The sequence below is a fragment of the Pinus tabuliformis genome, chromosome J (assembly GCF_031772625.1).
Source record: "Pinus tabuliformis cultivar Carrire ecotype Pingquan chromosome J, CPIR1, whole genome shotgun sequence".
Taxonomy (NCBI): Eukaryota; Viridiplantae; Streptophyta; class Pinopsida; order Pinales; family Pinaceae; genus Pinus; species Pinus tabuliformis.
Genome location: NC_142295.1, coordinates 1,471,595,620 through 1,471,613,311, shown reverse-complemented (window position 1 = coordinate 1,471,613,311; position 17,692 = coordinate 1,471,595,620). Strand labels below are relative to the sequence as shown.

Below are 17,692 nucleotides of genomic sequence, written 5' to 3'. Positions count from 1 at the left end.
AACCCTCACTTCAGGTGGAAAATCCCTTATCACAAATGAAACCTTAGAGGTAACAAAGAAAGACTATCCATTGTCACCTCAGCTGTACCTTCACTCTCTTTAGGTCAGCACTTGTGCGGCCCAAAGGGCGAATCCCTAAAGGAAACTAAGTCTTACAAGTTACAACAAAAAATGAATTATATGGTTTATTAGACTTGGGACAAATCTGATTTCTCAATATTTCAGCATTAAATTCCAGATTTGCAAAGACAGAATTAAAATGATTGTCTTTTTAATGTTTTGTGGGTGGTTGAAAGGGAAGACAAGTGCCCAGTTCTAGTTTGGGCATATGGGGTCAAGGGGACACAATTAGACAAAATGGAACAAAATGCAAGCAAATAGAATGGAACCCTTTTTCCTCCTAGTGAACCGGTTATAACACAACCCAATAGCCTACTAGGGGTTAGATTTGACCCATTCAACCCTCAACATGAGTTACAACTCGACACTTCTAGAGCCTTATTCATAGTCCTCACATCGCTAGCCCTTTTCCATGAGTAACAGGGCATGACATGGCATCCTCTCGAATTACGGTGATCAATCACGATATGTCAACTTCCAGGAGGCATAAATTTCTCATACGAGCTTATTTTGACTTGATTCTTGTGTCACTGGAAAGGTATTGGTGTGTAGATTATGGAATCCATGTCCATAGAAAGCACGGGACCACAAGAAGAGGTCATTTAAGGCCTCAAAATGGCTCCTGATGTTTTTCACCTCCAATTTTCCACACTGGGGCGGTTGATAAAAAAGACCTTGCAAGTTGATTTCTCCAAATTTTGCACTCTAAAATAATCGAGATGGATAAAAACTTATATAGCATTACAATGTGAACTAGTCCCCTATATCAGCAACCTAAGATGTTGATTTCATAGCAACCTTCATTTAAAGGCTTGCAGCCCACTTTTCCCTCAATACATTCAAGCGTTGTGGTGCCCTTGTTTTATAACGAAATTCTGGAGTTGGAGCCAAAACATAAGCTCATAATTGCCTCAGGAGTCAGACCCAATTGAATTTTTGGTGTGAAAACCCTAGCACATGGCTTGGTTTTGATCCCTCTGGAAAATACTTCCAAGAGAACGCTCAATCAATCTAATTTTGCTAAAATCAACATTTTATGAGGCCCTAATGGTATAACCTTGAGTCATGGTTTTGTCGCTTCCTTACGATTGATACCATCTTCATTAAGCTCTTGAGTAAATAAAAGGGCATATTTAGTAGCTTCCCCTCGTTTAAGTGCATCAAAATCTGGATATGGTAATGATCTACGATACTAAACTTGCCTTTGCAAGTGAAAGTTTTGCACAAAGAAAATGACCACTTCCCATGGTCGGGCCAAAGCCTTGGTCCCATTGAAGGTATGGAGAAACTCTAATGCGACCTTGCATCTAAACCTTGGAATTTCTCAAAGAATATAAGGCTAAAGCAAGTTAGCTTGAGAAAAGTACTTTAGTAAAAACAAAATTACTGTTTCTCTTCTTTTTTTTCCTCAAACTTTGTTTATCTAGAACTTGCTTTTCAAATAGATGTGTGTTCAGTTACACCTCTAGACAAGTTTTCAAAAATGAAAATTTTCTTTGCTTGGTGGTATCAACCAATATTTGGTTTTCTAATATCATCAAGGTTGGTAGCACTCGAAATGGGGTTTCACTATTGGATCTTTATTTTATTTTATTTTTTTCTATTTGTTTTCTTTTTTTTTTCTGAACTGGAAGAGATCAGTGAGTTTTGGGTGTTGGTGGCAGAGCCACCTTATAACCTCCAAATCTTCCTATTCAATTAAATCTTGGATAAATTCCTCTCTTGACCTCAGCTTTTGGTAAACCCTTGATCAATGGCCATTTGCAATCAATGGAGTTCTTTTTTCATTAATAGTGCACAACTTAACAAACCCATTGTTGTGTTAATCCCTAAATTTTCCTTTTGCAAATTTGGAGGGGTAAGGACCAGTGTATTTCATTAGGTTGGAGGTTCAAAACTTCAAAGATAGATATGGATACCGAAGCGGGGTTAGATCCTTGGATGACTAGTCACAGGATTGATTCGATGATCATTCAGAGTCCAGACAAAATTTTTGCACAAGTTGGAGTGAGTTATATGTAGCAAGTTCCCTACTTTGCAGGAGATGGAGTTCCAAGGATGGTACAACAATATTGATCACATATTGTTGAAATTTGGTACCGCAGGACAGGTGGTTCCCTAAGGCTTTGATCTTTGGCCTAGGGAAAGTGTCCAAAAGAATTTATTTTTTCTCCTAAAGTGACTTTATAATTTTAATAAAGTCAAATCTAATTTAAAAATGACTTTAAGTGATAAAGTTACTAAAGTCTAATTTTAAAGTGACTTTAATAAAGTCAATGTAAAATTAGAAAGGAAAAGTGACTTTGGAAATAAATGACTAAGTGGGTCTTTATTAAAGTGTGGTGAATTAAAAAATAAAAAGTGAGATTTAAATGAGCATTTAATCTCAGCCCTAGATCTCAATCTATTTCAGCCATTGGATTTAGGGATCACCCAAAAGTCACTTAGGGTTAGATTAAAGGAGGAAAAGGAGGAAAAAGTCATTCATTCTTTCATGAGCAGATTGAGAGAAGGAGAGCAAGGGAGCAAGGGAGATTTCTGGACAGGGAGGAGGAGGCAGCAACTTGGCACACATTCCAAGGCAGCGGTTTAGCAAATCCGTACAGCTGAGTTAGCACACAGTGAAAGGCAGATTTTGGCACGATTTTCTAGATATCCGTACAGCTGTTTGCATAGAAATCGAGGACAAGTTTTCACAAAAATCGAGGAGCAGTTTTCTGGCACATTTTCCAAGGAAATCCGTACAACATATTGATGTTTTTCTGCATGCAAATCGAGGTCCATGACTCCATACAACGTATTTATTGCAGGTCGTACAACAACATTTAAGGCTGAAAGTGGGCACGAAAATCGAGGAGGCAGTACAACATTTATTGCTGTCCTGTTTTGCTGTTTGCTAGTGTTTTCCAAATGGCTATGAGGCACAAAAAACGAGATAAGTTGTAAAGTTTGCTTGCTGAATTTTTTGCTGAATATTTCTCACTGTAAAAAGCATTTTCCAGAAATAAGAAAGAGCTCTCGAACTGGTTTTCCCCAAGAGTTGTAGGGGGGTTTTCCAGGGTCACATCGACCAAAAATCATTGTGTTCAAATGTGTTAAATGGCTGCTTGTACCTGCTGATTTTTATTTCTGCATTTTCCAGCATTCTGTAAAATTTCCAGAATTTGTGTTTTCAGCAAAAATTATTTTTTTTAGTTGTTGAATGTATGGATATGGGAAAGGGCATTTAACTATATGGGAGAAATAAGGTGAAACTGAAAACCGGGGTGGGAAATGAGAAATTTTTACACATATTTGAAGTCCTCATGAACTCAAGATTCCAGTGATGCCTTTTTGAGTGACATGCATGGCACTTACTATTTTTAGTAGGTTTCATCTAGAGGCTTGCATGATAGACATAATGATATATTTAGAATCCTAGTGATATTTTGTGTATAATGAGCTATGTAAGGGCGACATGTGAGCATTTTCTATTTATAGCAGTACTTGCATGTCGATTCTTATTGTGAATTTGGTTCCTTAGTTAAAGACGAATCCAATGCGTAAACCTTCATAAGATTCTCAGGACTATCCATTTTTATCAATGGTTGCATGTCAGGTTTAATTACATATTTAGGTTCCACCCTGTGTTTCAAATCAAATGGTGATGTTTTCATCTAAATTTGAGAACTTCCTATTTTTGGCAGTTGACACATGGAAGCGAAGATTACATATTCAAACTCCCCATTGAGTTCCAAGTCTGATGATCGTGATTTCGTTTGATTTTGAGAATTTTATATTTGTAGCAGTCTTGACTCTTGACATGGCAATGTTGATAATGTATTAGGGTTCCCCATTAGATTATGAGATTAATGAGTATAATATTGTGGACATGCAAACATATTTATATTTTTAACAGTGCCTATATTTAGGTGTGTTATATATGGCAACACCCCTTATCTATTTTGGGCATTTGATACCTATTCCTATTTTTTAAGGGGATTGCTATTTTTGGCATGTGCATTTTAGCAACACAAGGTGGAAATATGAGGAGTTGACACATGGCAACAAGTGAGAATGCATGGTTGGCAAGAAATTGGATGAGTCATGGGTGACATGGAAATTGAGCAAATTGATTTTTCTCTCCTATTTTTCTCTCTCCTTGTGCATTTCCCTTTCCTAAATTCTCTCCTATTTTCCCTCTTCCTTATCCCCTATTTTCTCTCCTAGTTTTCCTCCCACTCGTCCCCCTAAATTTTCTCCTTTTTCTCTCATATTTTTCCTTATTTCTCTCATGAAATTCCTCCCTATTTTTCCTCCAAAGGAAAGGAAGTAATTTCAATCCCCAACTCATGTTCTAAAAAGAAGAGATGAAATTTAAGTCAAGTAAAAATTCTAATAAGGGAAAGTGAGGAAAAAATTAAGTCAACTCAAATTCCTTGAGTAAAATTATGGCTAAGTCAAATGTTAAAAAGGGAAAATGAAGAGAAACTTAAGGTAAGTTCATTTTTTTGAGAGAAATTAGGGAGAAATCGAAATGGTAAAAAAGAGGGGAAAAAACCACTAAAAGCTAAATTTGTTAAATTTATCCTGGACCTATTTTTATCTCATGCTAACTCCAAGATACTTTAGTTCAACTCTAGAAAGGGCTACTTAACTCAGTTTCCTCTCCACTCAATGCTCAGTTGATCCAACCATGTGAAGTAATGCCCAAAATTATGGAAGAATTCAACCTATCCTCCTTCATGCCATGAGTTGCAATGGAAAAAGCTTTTTAAATGGATGGAAGGCCAACCTTCCAACTCGAATTGTATTAAGCAAAGTAAGAAGACAGTCTCTTCTCTCCATCATTCTTCTCTCACTTCTAGCTCTTATCACTTTGTGTTTGGATATCAATGTATTCGAGTTTTGTGGTAGTCATCTTGGTGTGGCCAACATTTTGGCTCTCATGAAATATTGTCACTTTTATCCACTCAATGTGGTTTTCTTGGTACAATTTTATCTTGCAGAAATTATTAGGAGTTTTCAGCTATTTATTTGGGCAATTTGCCACTAATATATGCTTTCTTCTTACATTATTTTTCCATATAAAAGGATGATTTGCAAAGGACCACTCCACACTTCAAACTTCAGGGTTTTCACTTGTTTGGCCACTAACTTGCTGGACAAACAACCTTTATTTTGATGTTTTTAAGTGTTTTATTGCAGATTTACAAGTTAGAACAGTCGGCACAATCATTAGGGACACCCCTTTGAGGTTGACAAGCACCAACTCAAATGGAGAGGAGGATGTGCCAATGACACACAGGGAATATTTTCCTATATATTCGCTGAAATTTGCAGCTGATTTTAAAAGTTAATATAAACTCTAAGGGCATACAAATTAGTGCTAACAAATTGGCACCATTGTTGAGGATATCGAATTCTCGGCATCACTATGACATTAGTGAGTTTTTGTTTAAATTGTTGTACTTTAATATACTCAACTGGCGACTCTGATATAGGTTGGATCGAATTATTATTGGTTGACAAGAGAAAATCCCCAAATTCAACCATACACAAGAAAGATCATGATTGATCATGGATACTAAACACTTCTAGCGGGCACAAAATATATTGTGATTTTTCTCGTATTAAGAAGAGAAAAGGTGAAACTCTTTCCAAATTTCATGTTACATTTATCAATGCACATCATGAGATTCCCCATATATTCTGATTCGAAAGGCATTATGGTGGATTATGTTTTTGCACTCCCTTTTGGAGTTTGTACTCTCTGATTCCAATTCTTTGTTAACATTCATGAGTTTATCATTCTCCCTTAGAGTTTTCATCAAATCATCTACCTGTTGTAGCAGCTACAACCACCCTCCAAGATTTTGCCTTACCCTGTTTTGGAGCCTCCCTACCAACCTTGCACAACACCTTGCCTTGCTTCGTCAAGTCCTCAAGCTTTAGTGTCTTTCTTGCACAAAGGAAGCTTGTCAATCACAGTTTGATCTTTTCCCTTCACAGGTTGTTCACATGGACTTGGTCCAGTTGTAGGTTGAGCAGCTTCCCCTTGAAAATTGCACATTTATGGAGGGCAACCAACCTTCCCTCCAGAAATTGCACAATCCTCTCTGATAGCCTGCTAGGCTCTAGGATTGCGCAATCCTGCCAGCCAACCCTCCCAGCAGGATTTGTGCAAATTTTCCCAGCAACAGGTTGTTCAGCCTAGGATTTACGCAAATCTACGTAGTAGTCAGTTGCTCTGCCCATAAATTGCGCAAATCTCCTGGGCAGCCAACCCAGCTCCCAGCGAGAAATATGCATTTTTCTCCACCAGTCAAGCAGTCTCTTGCAAGTGCAGCTGAGTTGACTAGTTCCCTCCGGAATTAAGCAAAACAAACTTGCATGCATGGGTTGTTTCTCCCAAGGTAGCATGCAAAGGCATCCCTTGTATCAAGGATCTATGTTTAGCAGTTGGAGGTTACATGCAAGGAGCAATTCCGAAACCTTCCACCAAGTGTCGCTTCCCCTAGATTCGTGGCATGCGCGTCACAACCTTGATGTTATCAAAACTCATCAACTAGACACTGCAGAGCTCATTCCTCACAATAAACCTTGTATCTCTGACATCCCACATCACATATAGGAGCAGTGGGCACTTTCAACTCAGTTGTTTTGGGGTAAGCCCGCTTCCCATGCCTTGTGCTGCATAATGCATTATGGTGGATTAAGTTTCGTACTCCCTTTTGAAGTCAAAAACCAACAAATTTAGGGCAAACTTTCTTGGTTTCCAAAAGAATATAGGAATTTCTTATTGCTATAGAAGAACAAGACAATGAAACGTTGTGTTTCATCAAGTTTCCAGTGATAAACAGGATGAAAGTGACTCATTATTGGATAATCATGAACCAATAGTTGCACCACTTTAGTCATTTGTAGAGTTCCATGAAGATGAAGCTGAAAAGACAAGTTTTTGAGGTACCATGTTCCAAATTTCATCCGACATTCTTTATTAGTTTCTTAACTGGCAAACAAATGGATGCACATTTCCAACTTATCATATTTCATGATTGGTTGCATTGGAGGATTGACTATGTTGATCTTTCCCATCTAATCAATCACTTGGCTACATTGTTACATTGTTTATTCAAGTTTGTTGATTGATCATGGCCACATTTGAAATTATTTTCAGTCATATTTAAAAAGAAAAAGGAAGAAAAGGAAAAGGAAAAAAAAGAATGAATTTTTGGGCTTTGGGAAATAGATTAGTTGCTGAATTTTAGTGTCATTTTCTGATTTTTGCATTGCTATTTTTTATGTTTTAGGACTGCAAAGAGAGTCTTTAGTTTGCACATTTTTCCCTTGTGTTAGTTGCTATTTTGATCCAAGTTTGTAGTATGATGTGTCTTGCATAATAGAAGCATTCTTTTCAGTCACTTAGGGCAATAACTTTGCTGTCCATTGTGTCTTAAGGGTCAAATTCTGAGTCTTATCTCTTTTGTCCACACAGCCATTCTTCTATTTATGCTTAGGTCAAGCTTGGATGAGGGCCATTCATTGCTATCAATGAGTATTGTGTCTAATAGGTGGGTAGTGTCGAAGAGACAATAGAACAAGTCTTGAGTCAAATTATTGTCTTGTCTCTTCAGTTTACAATGAGTCATTAACCACGAGTCAGTTGTTTCGCCCCCTCATCCAACACTAAGGGCATAGTACCACATTATTCATACTTCTTGATGATCATGATCACTTCGTGTTGAGGGAAAGAAATCATTATTGCCTTTCTTTTCAATAGAGATCCCCTCATCAACTCCGACACCTTATATAGGGGGTAGCCCAAAAGTTGAGCACCTAGGTGGTTGTTAGCCTCATTGGCGATCACTTCACATCTGACAAAGTCAATCACCATTGGACTTTGATTAGATTATCTTGTTAATTATTTGACTTCAATACATCTTTCACATCTCATTAGTTGTGCTCATACCTTATGGCCCATTAGCCTCATTGTTGCATTCCATTATGCCTAGTAGTTGCTTTCCTCATTGGCATCTGATTAGGTGGTTGTCTCTAATGTATCGACTTCAACATATCATACAGAAGAAGTAGTGTACAGGTTACTTGTTTACAAGTTTGATTTGGGATGACCATGCGTATGGATGAGATCCTTTCAACCAATTAGCCAAGGCTTCATATTTGTTGACTCCATTACCCAGTGGATAGGCACAAGGGATCAACATTATTTTCCAGTCATGTTCTTCAAGGCACATGCACCGATTCAAGTCTAATGGTGTTGAAGAACGTAACTAGTGTCGGTCTTCATAATTCTACTTGTCAAATGAAATTTTATTATTAAAGAAAATGACTTATTAAAGCATGGGTTTCATGCTTGGGTCAATGTTTCCTAGGTCAAAGCCTCCATTGAAGGCTTCTAGGTTTTGTCTTTAGTCAATAGAGTCATTATCAATTTTATTAGACCTTTCTTGGGCTTTTGTATGATGTAAATATAATTATTTTTGAGTCAAAAAGGTTATTTGTCACCTCCACACCAAGTCGCCCCTATCCCCATGAAGTTGGCCTACATTAGGGCAATTCGACCCAACAAAAAAGGCTATATATAGAGAGGAAATTCGACCTATTTGTCACACTAACTCAACATGTTCCATCTACAAGGAAGAGAAGTAGAAAAGAGAGTGAAGTAGCTGGAGAAGGACGAAAGAAGTCGGGAAGACCTAAAACGACTTCTTGGGCTATCTGTCTCTCACACGTGCAAAGTTTTTGTGTAGTTGTCAGGGTCGAAAATCTAAATCTCCTGCAAGTCCTAAATTTATAGTTAGGGCTGAAAATCTGTTATTGGGGGCCGAAATTCTAGATTGTAGCTGCTACTGGGACGCTGTCACTTGGAGACTTTGATAGGGTTCATCTATTGGAAGGAAGGGCGAACTTGGTGATTGGAGGAGGTCTTTGTCTAGGTCTAAGGAGTCTTGGATTGAATCTACTAGTGGAAGAGTTGGACTGGGTTTTCCCCTTGAAGGGGTTTTGCCTTGGCTGAGTGCCTACATCTTGTGTCTCTTGTTCTTGTGGTCTTCATATACATATAATTTGGTAATTGCTTGATGAAAGATAAATTAATAAAGAAGTAAAAGAAGTCAACATAATTCACAAGTAATTATCAAGAAAGAGGAATCAAACCCTAATTCCTATAAGCATTGATTTCTCAACATGGTATCAGAGCTAAGGTGGAAGAAGGTTGAAGATCACTTTGTTGGATATAATTTGAATGAGGGAAAAGCAGTGTAGAACAAAAAAGGTTACTCCCTCTATGGCAAGTTATTTGAAGATGGGTCTCAAAATCAGAGAAGTTGCAGGAAGTTGGATTGGAAGGATCATCTACAATCTATCTAGGAGAGTAAAGAGTGAAGGATTCTTGGATGTACTTACAGGTACTCTTGATGATGACAACACATGGATAATTGATAGTGGAGCCTTAAGACATATGACGGGAGAAAGTGGACATATCTTAGTGATGATATCTTGACCTTGATGATACCTAGATCTCTGTGAGTATTGGTGTCTTGGCATGAAGGGCTACATGGTATCTATATCTAGTTGGATTGATACTAGGGTTGTAGCCTGATGGTACTTATAGTGGCAAGTTGCCTCGATGACACCTTAGTCCTTGTTAAGTTAGTGTCTTGGCAAATAGCCTTGATGACACTCGATTGATACCTTGGCAGTTTTTGGCCTTGATGGTATCTAACATTGAATATGTTGTTGTACTCTTCTTGGAACACTTCAAATTGAGGTCATCCTTGTACCAGTTCAACAATTATGAATGCCTCCCTAGTAAAGAGGGAGTGTTGAAAATGTAACTAGTATCGATCTTCATAATTGTTGTCTAGCTCGTGACATGATGTAATTCATATGTATTTGTTACAAGAAGAAAAGAAAATTATTGTAAAGATGAAAATAAAAATTATTTTATAAAGCATGGGTTTCATGCTTATTATATTATGTTTCTAGGTCTAAGCACCCATTGTGTGCTCCTAGGGTTGAGTCATGAGTCATTGTCCTTGTCATTATGTAATAAACCCTTCTTCCACTTTTTGTATCAAGAAAGAAATTTGTATTTGTGTCAAGTCAGCGTCAACTCCCATCAAGTTGGCCTCATGAAGGGAACTCGACCTCACAAGAAGATGATATATAAGCAACGCATTCTACCTATATAAGCAGTGCATTCGACCTCATTGGATTTCATATGGGCAAAGTAGAATTTTAGATCTCACTTAAAATATAGCAAACTTAATAGTTTTCCAAGATTTCAGGATTGGGGGTGTTGTCGCACAGAATGTTTGGGCATTGTGACAACGTCTCAGATCGGGGTTGTCACCGTGATCCCCAATCTCTCAATTTAAGTTGTCTCCTTACAACAAACTAAAGGGGGTAAACCCTACGGAAATGGAAAAAAGAAGGACTAATTGGGAATCAATCAATTTGGGAGACATAGTTGAGCAGCCAAGTACTTGTTAAGATCTAGAAAGATTTTAAAGGATTCGATTTGATTTAGATGATTGATACTAGCGCCTTGTGGAGTCAACTATCTTGCTAAGTAAATTTAGAGCGAAGTACAGAATGGAAAACTGTTGCTTCAATGATTAATTATCCTATATGAAAATGCAATTCCTATGACTTAAGTGAAATGCAAGAATCTTGGTTGATTTTATTTAAATGCCTATTATAAATATGTCCTTTGATCTTTGTCTGTATTGAGCCTAAACTTTGTAGTGAATGGCAAAGAGAAGTCAAGTTGAAGCACACAAGGGTGTAATTAACGATCCCTCTCATTAAAATCTAATGTACCCGGTGCCTCACGCTGCAGAGGTTGTGGCTCTGATGGCTGCAAGGTCACCGTTTTAGACACTAAAAATATTAGACTTCTCAAAAAAAGACACAAAGGTGTTCATATCTTTCTTTCAACCAAGCTTATGCTTGGAGGTCGATTATTAAATGCAAGACTATCTTAGAGTGCAGAACATAAGGAGGAATTAGAAGATGAGTGAGTAATCTTGAATTAATGTTGTTTAATGTTGAAGTACTTAATGTTGATTTTTCTTATGATAAAAGTACTTAATAAATGAAGAGACAACCCTATACAAGACAAAGTGCCAAATTTCCAAGGGCCAATAAGATATAAAAGATGCCCACAATACAATTGCTCACGTAAATGATCACAAAATGTAAGCTCTTAAAGCAAAATCACTAATATGCCCAAAGTTCACAACAACCATAAACCAACAATGACATCAATGGTAAGAGAGAGAACTAGAGCATTTACCCATGGTATTATTATTATCCAATGACAACTCTTCAAGATAGAAACAATAAGATCATCAATGCTCCTTTATTTAGACAATTCGGATTCTTTAAAGATAATACCAATGACAATTTGATTCCTCAATGCCAATTATTTAGGAGATATTCAATCGAAACATGAGATGCAATTATATCGATGGGTCTTCAAGTTAGGAACATTCAGATCTCAAGTGGCAGTGTAAATTTATCATTCACAAACAGATATAAGTGAGGAAATCATACCAAGGCTCCTATACCAACATAGAATATCAATATCCAATGAGTAATAGGACAGTGACTTACTATGCATGCAATTTAGATATTGAACTCAAATTTCAATGCCAAAAATCATACCATAACTTTGCTGCTGCAAACATTCTCTTTCACAATTAACTTAACGCACTTGATATTTCAGAGATTATATTATGACAACAGTAAATTCTCGGAGAGTTTCAGATGTCAAGCAATTGCTAAATCAACAAGCAAAAAATGTCAAAACAGTGCTGAACTAATTAGCCTTTTCATCATACCAAAGGAGATGCAATTTTAGATTATGAAAATTATAGGACAGCAAACATTAAAATATCGGTCCCTAGAATTTGCCTCAGCCTTGCTAGTGATGAAAACAGTGATTAAAATGACTCGAACAACAGTAGATCAAAGTTATTTTCAGCGCTTTAAACTTCATAAATGCACTCAGGACAACAATAAGTTAACAATGAATTTTAGATGCCAAGTTGATGCTCAATCAATCAAACAAATTATGTTCTCAACTAATGATGTAACCAAGTGTTATGTTCAGGCCTTAAAGCATTTTAAGACAGAGAATCAGAGTTGTAGTTTATTCCAGCTGTTAATGTCACTATTTTTAATGCTTTGTATGATCAGATACAGAGGTTTAGAGATAGAACCTGGAGGACCTAGGCCTTGGAAGCAATTTGCCCAACCAAATCAGTGATGAGAAAACTCACACCTTGACTGAAAATCCACTGCAAATTTTGTTAATGCACCCACTCAAGGAATGCCTTCTCACCCACAGTTCAGATCTGAAACCCAAATTCCTTCTCAAACTCGGAAAATATTTTCAAATTTCTGTCACAGTGATTAGGATGGATTAAAATTTATGTTTCAGGGGCAAAAGGCCACATCACATGAAAAGAGATTGATGTTGCGTTTAGGGGCTTAAGGACTTTACAAAGGTGCGGATTAGAGCGAGGTTGCTACAGCAGTGTGGAAGAAATGAGGCAGCAAGAGAGAAGGGAAAGACAGGACAGTGGCAGCAAGGAATGAGGCTGCAAGGGAAGAGGAAGCATGGAGGGTGAGCAGGGATGCCGAGGGGAGAAGGGAAAGGCTGAGCGGAGGAGGCAGTGTGAGGGAAGAGGGGCCACAGGCAGGAATAAGGGGTTGTGTTAAGAAGGTTAGGGAGCAACAAAGAGGAGGAGGATTAACGCAGTCAGAAAAAGGAGGAAAGTGAGGACGGTAAAGGAAGAAAGGAGCAGGGGAAAAGAAAAGGCCTTGCAGCAGGGAAACAGGGAGCTGGAGGAGCGAGGGTTAAGGGAACGGAGGGACAGCGAGAGGAAAAGGGGAAGCTGCAGGCCAAAAGAAAGGGCCACGCTGAAGAGACGAGGGTAGGGCAGGGCTAACGCAGCAAGGACAAGGCCGAGTGAAAGGCTAAGGAAAGGTTGCGTTATGCATCTAGAGGCAACGCTGGGCCTCTAGGCCTTTAAAAATTTTGAATTTTAATTTAGAGAAACTTTGGGCCAAGAAATTTTGAATTTTGAACTGACATATTTCTGCCTTCAATCGTTCTCCAAGAATGATTATCAAAACCCTAGATTTGAATGCTTCATTGAAATATCTAATCATTTTTTAACTCTGCAAACACATTTTGAGCCTAGATCTTGCCCTCCAGGGCCTGGATCTAGCTCAAATATGAAGAACTCCTTGGCTGATTTCTAAGATCTATTCCTGCACAAGTAAATAGAGAAAAACCCAAGACCCAATATATACAAAAATAGAGAAAATCCCAAAAACCCAAGTGTTAAAATTCAAAATTACGTTACAAATCTTTAGATCTACACAAGTTACAAATCTATACAAATAACTTACAAATCTATCAAATCTAAGGAGTATGAGTCCAACTCCGTTCCTAGATCTGTAGATCTAAAGCTCTTTCTAGCCAGATCTAGCTATTTAGCACAATTTTTTAAAAGATAAATAATTTTAAAAGAGGCACTAGCCCAGAAAACCCATTAATAGAAGCTTCATTAGATAAATTTTGGGGTTTCATTCAAGCAGGCTCTTCAAATCTTGTGCCTTAGGAGTCGGCTAGTCCAATCGAGGACTTCCCCAAACACTCAAATTTTTAAGTATGAATGATTTTTGCAAACACTAGATCAAATTGTCAGATCAATAAAGATATAAAATAACAATATAATCTTCAAGAATTAGAGATACTTGCCAATTCAATCAAATTAAAATTGCTACCTTAGATCCAATAAACTAAGCAAGATACATGTGCAATAGATTATTCTACGAAAGCTATTAATCAACAATTTATAAATAATATTCAGCAGAACATTAAAAATAATATTACCATAAGACACAGAAGAGGAACACCACCATCAATGAAAACCCCAAAGACTTTTGCATTATATTATTCCAAAAATATTACAAGAGAGCTTCGAGAGCTAGTACACGATCTAAAAGATCAGATCTATTGAATGACAACTGACCTCTAATTTATAGATTAATTCTCCAACGGCTAGTTGGCTTGATCCCCATCAAAGTAATCTCGACCGTTGAAAAAGATTTAATTATCTTTTAATCTCCTCTGTCGAAATTATTTTATTTTTGAGGAAATTCGAATTTTTCATTTAATTCAATTTTAATCAACTCAAAATTAATTATTTTGAGTTGATTTCCTCAAAAAATTGACTTTGACTTAACTACCAAGGCCCAAGGGTCCAAAATCTCTTGAAATTTTCAATATTCCCTTGGTCGGGAACCCCCAAAAGTTAATTTCTCTGAGACCCACGAATTTCACTTTTTGGAGAATAATATTTTTCCTAGGACTTAAAATTAATTAATTTTTTGACTTAGGATTTTAATTTATTTTTGCCAGAAAATTTAATTAATTAACTCGTGAGGGAATTAATAATTTTTCCAACACTCGAATATTTTAGCCATGGTGTCTAAATATGAGGGCCTATGCACTAAAATGTTTTTTACACCAAGATATTACAATTTAATACATGAAGAGGAAACACGCGTTTGTTATGTTGAAGAATGTGTAACTAGGTTCGGTCTTCATGACATTGTAATAATGATTTTAAAAAAAAAAAAAATTATCATTATGCCTTGTTGCATGGGTTTCATGAGCAAGAGGTTTATTTTATAGATGGCTCCCATTGAGAGCCTTAGGATTTATTATTAAAGAGTCAAAGTCATGAAGAGCTCTTCTTGAGCATTTATGTAATGTATATGAGTCAACCTAGAGTCCAGATCAGCCCTCCAAGACAAGCACAATCCTCTTGAAGAAGGAAGCAAGCTAAACAATGAAGAGAACAGTCATGTCAGCCTCAAAATATATATAACTGTCAAGTCGGCTTATAAAAGGTGACACATCAGTTCAGTGGACATGTCGGCTCAAATACAGGGACAAACACCTATATAAAGGAGCCTGTACCCTCGCAGTTTCACAGTCACATCTTTGCATTCCTCTCTGAAATCTCGGTTAAGTGTTACAGGAATCTCGGATGGAGACATTATTACAGTATTTTGGTTGGAGAAAGGGTCTATGGTTCTCAGATGAATATTATAGGAGTACACACTCTCGGCATAAGTATTACAGTGATGTATGCACAGCATGACAATGACAAGGATGATCTCAGTGAAAAGAACAGTCATATACTCGGTGAAGTTCTCAATGCAGTCATAGTCCTGGTAACAAGGATGATCACAATCTCAATATAGAGAAAGGATCTCAACATACATCAAGGTGTCGTCATAGTCATGAAAGATTATAATGAAGACTTCGGTGCAGCAGTTACATTATGGAAACCTCATCTACATGATGATGATCTCAGTGAGTAGTAATGAACTAAGCAAAGAAGGAGATATGGTGCAGCAGTCATGCTCTCATGAATATCTCAATGAAGGAAGCATGAATGATGATCTTGGTGAAGCATTAATGATGATGATGATCTCAACAGCAAGAAGAGGATTGATGTCTTGGTCTTGGAGTGGCCTAGTAGGTCAAGGGTCATGGTCTTGGTATTTGTCAATTGGAATCTCTATAAGGAATTTTGTGCGGGTTTTCCTCTCCAAGAGGGAGAGGTTTTGGCCCTGGCAGAAAGCCAACATCGTGTGTTCTTGTCTCTTTGTTTTGGTAGCTATTTGATGAACTAAGAAGACACACTCTAATAATAATAACAAGTGAAGATTGTGCTAAGAAGTAAAGTTAAAATACCTCACAAATAGTTATCATGCAAGAAGAATCTCATTAACTACATTAGCCCTAGACTCTTCAACATGTTATAGAACCTCAAATATTTACCCCACCTTGCAACTCAAATGTGATCTAATAGACCAAGTGATTTGTAATAAAATAATTTAGACAATTAACTTAAATTATTCTCAAATCATTTTACAGAAGACTCGACTAGAACACTAGAACTTAGATCTTGACGACAAAATCCACCCTAGCTTTGGTGTGAAGTTGGAGGGAAAAACTATGTTGATCATGTGTGTTTAGAAACACACATGAATCGGTGAGACGAAAAACCTCCTATGGTAGAAATCGTCACCAAAAAAGTAGGCTTGCCTAGGTTATTACATACATAAACGATCTTACTAGGATTATTTACATTATAAACATGCATAATGGGTTTACAACTTCTGCAAAATGATGACTGATGATGAAATCCAAATGATCTCATTACTCGATCATGATGGAATCTTTTTTGCAAAAATGTATACTGTTATACGGTAGTTTCCGCAAAGTGGTCAACAGGGGAGATTGCAACGCTCCATTGGCTTTTGTCATGTACGAGGGTATGGAAATAGTATTTAATTAAGAGCACCAAGCCCTCTATGTACCTTGATGTTAGTTGCATTGGTTTTCGAACTCCTCCATCACGAGCCAACTAAAAAAGTACCCATCACTCAAACAAAATCTTGACTTGACATGCTATGTTTTTTCTATATTATTTTAATGCTTAAAGGGTGGTATTGATGACAAAGATCCTAATATAGGCAATGAGTTTGATGATATGTAGGTATTTGTTGTAGCATGATTTTTTTTTATGCTAAAGACCATGTGGAGCTTGTTTGTTGATGTATTTTTGGTTTATAGATGGATTGCACTCAGATTCAGTTTACTTTTAGATGTATATTGCAAAAATGATAATTCATAATAGTCTAATATGAAATGATGAGTTTCAATTTAGATGTACATTTCATAATTATTAAGATTTACTATTTCGATATTGACATATTGTTGGGATTTTATTTTTATTTTTATATTAAATTTTTAAAATCTTATATTTTATGACTTCAACATCCCCACGTTTCCCAAAAATTTTCCTAAATTTTGGGGTTGCTTATATACATCCCCCTTATGCGTTTAGCTCTTGCGCTCCCCTGTTCCGGAAACTTGGTGGAACATTGGCTTATACCTTGCAACCACACACATTTTATATATTAATAACCCTTGTTGCTTGCCATTCTATGAGTTTGGTTCTAATATTCGCCGATAATATCATTTTTCATTGTACACACAGTATATATGTTATGATGAACCACAAACATTCCACATGTTCATTCACTGATGAACCACAAACATTCCACATGTTCATTCATTGATGAACAACTAGGCATTTGACCTAACCCTACCATTCGATGGTTGTGATGTGATTTTGTTAGATCAACCGTGATTAGAAGCATTAGGGTTTTCCTCTGGTGTAATAACTTCATTCATTCCTTTGTCTGTGGCTTGTGGCTCTGAAACTAATTCTTCAAGAGTCTTTTCTATTGGCAACGATATATGAGGAAATAGGTTTTCATCTCTGCAATTCGTTGTGTCATTAATTCCTTCAGGCGAAGATTGCACGAGGGGTAACTTCTATTGTTAGGGTTTAGTTTCTTTCTCAACTTTGACAGGTGTTTGTTGCTACATTCAAGATATTTCTCTACCAAATGTTTCCTACAGTTCCTTGGTCGTCAGCCATGAAAGACGTATTGGAACTATCAATGT

The 17,692-nt window shown here is 37.0% G+C and overlaps 1 protein-coding gene across 3 annotated transcripts in view; it reads right to left on the bottom strand.

The window, feature by feature from the left end:
• The window catches only part of LOC149232929 (diacylglycerol kinase 1-like), a 289,276-nt gene that overhangs the window by 43,239 nt on the left and 228,345 nt on the right, over positions 1-17,692 (bottom strand). The window lies entirely within an intron of this gene.